Raw genomic sequence first — 7903 nt, 5'->3', positions numbered from 1 at the left:
CTTACAACATTGTGTTAATTTCTGCTGTACAGCAAAGTGATTCAGATATATATATATATATATATATTCTTTTTCATATTCTCTTCCATTATGGTTTATTGTAGGATACTGAATCTAGTTCCCTGTGTTATACAGTAGGACCTTGTTGTTTATCCATTCTCTATATAACAATTTGCATCTGCTAACCCCAAATTCCCAATCCATCCCTCCCCCATCACCCCCCTTGGCAACCACAAATCTGTTCTCTATATCTGTGAGTTTGTTTCTGTTTTGTAGATATTTGTGTCATATTTTAGATTCCATATATAATTGATATCATATGGTATTTGTCTTTGTCTTTCTGACTTACTTCACTTAGTATGATAATCTCTAGGTCCATCTACCTTGCTGCAAATGGCATTATTTCATTCTTTTTTATGGCTGAGTAATATTCCATTGTATATATGTACCACATCTTCTTTACCCATTCATCTGTCGATGGACATTTAGGTTGTTTGTATGTCTTGGCTATTGTGAATATTGCTGCTATGATCATTGAGGTGCATGCATCTTTTTAAATTATAGTTTTGTCCAGATATATGCCCAGGAGTAGGATTGCTGCATCATATGGCAGCTCTATTTTTAGTTTTTGAGGAACCTCCATACTGTTTTCCATAGTGGCTGTACCAATTTACATTCACACCAACAGAAACTCCTTGTTCTTAAGGTGACCTCAGCACATCTCAGTCCCAAGAAACCCAAAGAACCTGCCCACATTATTTTTATGTTAATCAGGACTCTTTCAGTTGCAAGTGACTAAAACCCAGTGCAAATGGAATCTTTAAAGAAGAAAAGTAATTAGTTCCAGTACTGGGATGCCAATGGGTAGTTGGCTTCAGTAGTATCCAGATCCACAGGCTTAAGTGGTGCCCTAAGTATCTGTCTCCCTCCTGTTTCTCAACTTTGTTTGCCTCTGGGCTGGTTTCAATCCCAAGTAGATTCTCCCTTTATGTTGCCCTATGGCCATTGCGGTCAGCAGCTTCTAAGATGGCCCCAGCAATCCCCACCTCCTGGTATTCATGGTCTTGTATAATTCCCTCCCCTTGAGTGAGCCACTTCTAACCAATAAAATATGGCAATGTTAATGGGATGTCACTTCTGTGATTAAGTTACATAAGATTGGGACTTACTTACAACTTGCTAGCACGTACTCTCTATTGCCTTCTTGGCTTGCCGGCTTTCATGAAATCACCTGCCAAGTATAGAAAGACTCACATGACAAGGAACTGGGGGTGGCCCCTGGCCAACAGTCAGTGAGGATCTGAGGCCCTCGGTCCAATGTCCCACAAGGAACTGAATCCTGCCAACAACCACCAAGTGAGGTTGGAAGCAGATGGTTCCCCGGTCAAGACTCCAGATGAATGAGGTGTCCGGTTCCTGGTTAAAAACTAATGTGTGGGCTTCCTTGCTGGTCCTGTGGTTAAGCCTCCACGCTTCCACTGCAGGGGTTGCAGGTTAGATCCCTGGCTGGGGAACTAGGATTCCTTATGCTGCGTGGCGCAGCCAAAAAAAAAAAAAATTAAAAAACAACAACAACAACAACAACAACAAAAAAAACCTATGTGTGATTTCTCAGGCCTGACGGTAGGCAATTCAAAGGGTTTACCTGGCAGGGCTCCCAGGGGAAAGCTGCCCCCTTCCCCCCCATGCCAGACCTGGTGCACAGCCAGCACATTGCAGTCTCTAAGGGAGTTGCTGTCCAGGACTCAGCCCCTCTGACCAGTCATGCTCTTATGCATATTATGCTCCTTCCTTCTTGGGTCACTTTATCTGAGGTCCTGGGCAGAGGTCCTCTCCAGGCACCTCTGCCCCGGCCTCCTTATTGGGGGTGAGTGGACATGACCTTGCAGACACTTGCTCACTCTGACTCCATACCAGGTACTTTTCCACTCCAATCCCTCCTCCCTCTACATCCTCACACCCCCAAGTCCCAGGGGCTATAAACTGCTAGAGCCTTTTGTCTGGGGTCCCTTCAACAGTGATACGCATATAGGGGAAAATGCAACAGGGAGAGTAGGTACTTTCTCCAGTTTCAGCCTCTTCCCTAAACCATCGCAGCAAGTGATCAACGGCTTAACTCTTTCATTTTCAGCTTGTTGCTTTATTCGGCTACTTGCACACCTGACATTTCAGCGCTCTCTCCCAGCTAGACTGCGATCCTGACAAGGAGACCCCAGCTTAGGCTGACACCTTGACTGCAGTCTCTTGAGAGACCCTGAGGCAGAGCCCCTGACCCACAGAAGTTGTGAGATGATGTATGTATTAAGCTGCAGAGCTTGTGGTGATTTATTATGCAGCAATAGCTGACCAATGATAGCCACCAACGGCTTCAGGCCTGCGTTCATTCAAGTTAGCAACCCCAGCAGAAAGAGGGGTTCCATTGCTCCACACCTCCAGCAGAAAATAGGGACTGCCTCTCACTAATCCAGACCATCTGTGTGCCTAGTCCTAACCCACTCATTATCATTCTGACCAGCCTGGGTCCTCATCCACTCCCATAGCTCCATCCCAACCCTGTTTGCTTAGAGTTGGGGAGAGGCAGCTTTCCAAAGGAAAATAATTGCGCCGATACCAGAAAGAAGAGAAACAGAGGCAGGAAAGCAAAAGCAAGACCTGTTTTCTACAAGTAGCAAGGAAGTAAAGCACACACCTTCACAGAGATACTGTTAACCGGCTCAAGAGAGCAACTTGCAAGCACCGTGTCAGTAAGCGCCTTGCGTGACTACACAGGTAGTACAAATTACCTCTGATACCGGCCACTTTATTAGACTCCATCTCTACTTAACAAAACTTTATTAGCTTACTAGAACTTTCCGCATGCTCCAGAAATTAAGAAACTGCAGTTGACCCTTGAACAACACGGTTTTGAACTGTGCAGGTCCACTTACACACGGATTTTTTTCAATACATATATTGGAAAATCTTTTGGAGATTTGTGACAATTTGAAAAAACTCTCAGATGAACCACGTAGCCTAGAAATATGGAAAAAAATTAAGAAAAAGGTAAGTCATGAATGCATAAAATATATATAAATATACATATAACATACAAAATATATGTTGACTGTTTATGTTATCAGTAAGGCTTCTGGTCAACAGTAGGCTATTAAGTTTTAGAGGAATCAACATTTATATGTGGATTTTTGACTGCATGAAGGGGTTGCCCCTAACCCCCATGTTGTTCAAGGGTCAACTGTATATTTATGAAAACACATTAACCTACCACTTATTCTGATTTCCCCAACTTGTTTGAATTAGTAAGGTTTTGCTGTAATTAACATTTGTCCAGAAGTTCAAGGCAAGTGAACAAAGAGATTAGATAACAAAAGGGTGCCCAGCCATTTCCCTGTAGTTGAGTCAAAGTCCTAGAAGGGCAATGTCAGAAATACAGAAATATATATGTATATTAAAAAATAAATACATTATCTACATATATAACTTCTGTGAATTCTACTTGGGAAAGAGAGAAATTTAAGTTTACTTAAAAAGAAATTTACTTTTTAAAAAAAATTTTTAAAAATCTTTTGGCCGCGTCGCATGACACGCGGGATCCTAGTTCCCCTGACCGAGGATCAAACCTGTGCCCCCTGCAGTGGAAGCACAGGGTCTTAACCACTGGACTGCCACGGAAGTCCCAAAAAGAAATTTACTTTTAAAATTCAAATTTACTACAGTGTAAGTAGTTTGAGGGGCTATGTGTTTGGCTTTACACACTGACATTGGACTTCTACATAACATATGGTGTATTGTTCTTCTCAGTTTCCTGTGAAACACCTTGACTATGATTGTACATTTCAATTTGCTGTCATGGGAAATAAGATGTGTATTTCACTGAAGTATCTTCCATCTCTCTAACTCAACCCCTCCTCCCACGATTAAAAGTCCAAATAACCCCCCCATATACAAAAATATATAAGTGTGTATATATACATATATAAATACATATATATATATACACTATCATCCAATACCCTTTTAGACTAAGATACAGTGGTTCCCACTCTCATATTTGTGCTCAAAAAAATACCCCAAAAGAAGTTCTTTTGGGAGGATATATGTACCTGAAGGAAGGAGATGCAAGAAGTCATGGAGAACAAAGAAACTGGTAAACATATGGGTAAATATAAATGTGCATTGATTGTAAAAAGCAATAACAAGATGTTCAGGAGGAGGATAGAGATCACAGTTAACTCTAGAGCAGCAGCATCCAATAGAAATAAAAGTTGAGGGCTTCCCTGGTGGCACAGTGGTTAAGAATCTGCCTGCCAGTGCAGGGGACACAGGTTCGAGCCCCGGCCCAGGAAGATCCCACATGCTGAGGAGCAACTAAGCCCATGCTCCACAACTACTGAGCCTGCGTTCTGGACCCCACAAGCCACAACTACTGAGCCCGAGTGCCATGACTACTGAAGACCCCATGCCTAGAGCCAGTGCTCCGCAACAAGAGAATCCACCACAATGAGAAACCTGTGCACCACAATGAAAAGTAGCCCCTGATAGCCTCAACTAGAGAAAGCCCACGCGCAGCAATGAAGACCCAACGCAGCAAAGAAAAAAAAAAGGTCTCGATTTTATCACTAAAAAAAAAAAAAAAAAAAGGAAATAAAAGTTGAGCCACATATGTAATCTAAAATTTTTCAAGTAGTAATATTAAAAAATTTTTCTTAAAGCAGGTGAATTTAATAAAAATTAAAAGCAGGTGAAATTAATTTTAATAATATATTTCATTTAACCCAATGTACCCCAAAATATCACTATTTCTACCATACAAGCTGGTGTGATTGCAGGGAAAGTGAGCTTAGAAATCACTTCTGTTTTAAATCTAAAATATACAACATTAACAAAGACTGGGGGCAATGCTCAACTCACACTGTTGGAAGGACTAGAGAGTAGTATAACTTTTCTAGAGGGCAATTTGGCAGGATCTATCAAAATTTCACTATACATGATTTTTTCTCCAATAATAATACCTCTCCTGAGAATTTTTCCTGCAGGAAATCTCACGAGGTTCACAAAGCCTGAACATTGCTATGAAGCATGGGGTGTTCATTGTTTTGTAGTTTGTGATAATGAAAAAAGGAAACAACTTAAATGCCCACTGAGTGGAGGATTAACTGGATTATGGTGAATCCACACTATGGAATCATAATAACTATGGAATACTGGGTAATCTTTAAAAAGCATTAGCTGAACTTAAATGTAGTGACAGGAAGCCAGACACAGAAGGCCATATATTATATGATTCCACTTATATGAATTATCCACAATAGGCAATTCCACAGAGACAAAAAGTAGATCAGTGGTTGCCAGGAGCTGGGAAGTGTGAGAAAGGGAAATGGGAAGTGATTACCAGTGGGTATGGGGTTTCTTTTTGAGGTGATGAGAATGATCTGGAATTAGTGGTGATGGCTGCACAAACTTGTGAATGTACAAACACCCACTGAACTGTATACTTTATTTAAAAGGGTAAAAAAACAAAAAAAAAAGCAAGTCGCTTAAAAATATATAGTGTGTGATCTCATCTATGCTTTTAAAAAAATCTGTATATTTACATGTTGTATATAATGCATGTGTATGTAAACACACAACTGGAAGGATAAACAACAGTTAACTGTGTTTTTTTTTAGGGAGAAATAAAGAACTTAAGAAGATTTGTTACAGGGACTTTTACTTCCCACAAGTGGACTGAATTATTTTAAATTATATTTTTACAAATTTTCCTTTTAAGACAATTAAAATATTTCTTCTTAATGACAAGCAGGAAGGGTTTTAAAAAACGGGAAACTAAAGTAAGCCAAATAATTAGTATGGTCATGTTGATTATTTGATATATAAAATGTAGATAAAAATTATAATTTTTATAATTGTAATTGTAAAATATTATGAATTATATTAAATTTATATATTGGATTGGCCAAAAAGTTCATTCAGGTTTTTCTGTAAGATGTTACGGAAGAACCGGGATGAACTTTTTGGCCAATCCAATAATTATAATGTTATATTTTATTATTCTATTTTATTGATATTATATTTTATATAATTATAATATAATAAATTATAAAATAATAATATACATATTCTGAATGTCCCAAATGACATAATGATATTTATTCAGCTTTCTTCTTTGTCAGGTTCCATGCTAAGCCTCTCATAATGGCTTTCTCTCATATAATCTTCTCAACATATCCTAAGGTAAGGGCTATAGTTATCATTCCCATCATTGTCATTTACAACAGAGGAAACAGGCTCAGAGAGATCTCATAGGGAAGCTTAGAAGCAGTGGGCTAGAGATAAAATTTTTTTTCTTTTTTGGCCGCACGGCTTGTGGGATCTTAGTACCCCGACCAGGGATTGAACCCGTGCCCTTTGCAGTGAAAGCACAGAGTCTTAACCACTGGACCGCCAGGGAATTCCTGAGATATGAATCTGAGTGTGTTTGATACCAGAACCCAGGGTCTTATCCTGCAGCCGGTTAGAAAAGATTGGAATGCAGGCTGGGAAACAGAGAGCATAAGAAAGTGAAGAAGTGGCAGTGAGTGTCTCTCAGGCTGTACGTGGGGAATGGGGGGTAATCCGTGGTAATCCAGGCTGGGTGACATCTGGGGACCCACGGCCTGGATCGAAGGTGCCAGCCAGGCTCTCTGTGCCTCATCGCCATGCCTCACAAAATTGAGGAAATCAAGGACTTTCTGCTTACAGCCAGGTGAAAGGGCGCCAAGTCTGCCAAGATCAAGAAAAATAAGGATAATGTGAAGTTTAAAGTTCGATGCAGCAGATACCTTTACACCTTGGTCATCACAGACAAAGAGAAGGCAGAGAAGCTGAAGCAGTTCCTGCTCCCAGCTTTGGCAGTGAAAAAGCTGAAATGAACGACGCATGCTGATTTGAACTGTATTAAAATTTTAAAAATTAAAAAAAAAGAAGAAAGAAAGTGAAAAAGTCACTAAGGAGATAAATGTTGAGGACAAGAGCAGTGAAACTTACCTGTGACTTTATATAAACTTAGATGAAGATACCCAATTAAAGATAGTCCCCAAAAGACAGGCTGTACCCTGAAGCAGGGAAGATAAGCAACTCCTGGGGAGGCCAGATATCCCCTGGAAGGGGAGAAACTGAACTGATTGTCAAGAAGATAGTTTTGGGCAAACAAGAACCATCTTCAAGATTCTAGAGTTTTGTGAGCAAGAGATGCCAAAATAAATCCTCTCCTGAGTGCTACATTCAGTGTTGCCATTCGTTTCTGTTGGGGCCAACACTCTATTTGTTCACTTACCATTTACTGAATGTCTACCAAGCCCTGTGCTAGACTCTGAAGACAGAGACATGGATGAAACATTGTCCATACCTTCAGAGAGATTCCAGGCTGGAGCAGGAAGACAGACATATAAAGTGATTCTTACAATTCAGAGTGGCAAGGGTTCTGATATAAATTTCCATAGGGTGCTACAGGAATACAGAAGAAGGGCACCTGTCCCTGCTGTGTACACCAAGGAAGACTTCTTGGAAGAGGTGACCACTTGAGCCCAAAGAATTTGTGGGAATTAGCCAGGTGAAGGAGGGAGTAAAGGGCATCCCCGGTAGTGGAAAGAGCAAGAACATGGGTGGGGGACATGGGGGTGTAGAGACACCATGGCTTGATTGAAACAGTCATTGTCAGACATTGCTGGAGCTACAGGGATGAGTGTGGGCTCTGTGAGGGCAAAGCCCACTCTTTGTTCTGTTCCCCATTGTTACTGCAGTATCCAGCATGGGCCTGGCACACAATAAAGGTCAGAACTCCAGTAAGGAGTGTGGGAACAGAGGGGAGGAGATGGACTCCAGGGCTGGAGTGTGTGAGTGACTGAAGGGTGTATATGTCTGAAAG

At 40.8% G+C, this 7903-nt stretch overlaps 1 pseudogene; it reads left to right on the top strand.

The window, feature by feature from the left end:
- The first annotated feature begins 6695 nt into the window (after window positions 1-6695).
- LOC133075776 (large ribosomal subunit protein eL38-like) lies at window positions 6696-6908 on the top strand (annotated as a pseudogene).
- Window positions 6909-7903: the final 995 nt, after the last annotated feature.

The sequence above is a fragment of the Eubalaena glacialis genome, chromosome 15, assembly GCF_028564815.1.
Source record: "Eubalaena glacialis isolate mEubGla1 chromosome 15, mEubGla1.1.hap2.+ XY, whole genome shotgun sequence".
Classification (NCBI taxonomy): Eukaryota; Metazoa; Chordata; class Mammalia; order Artiodactyla; family Balaenidae; genus Eubalaena; species Eubalaena glacialis.
The sequence above is the reverse complement of the archived record's forward strand: the minus strand, read 5'-3'. Positions and strand labels throughout refer to the sequence as shown.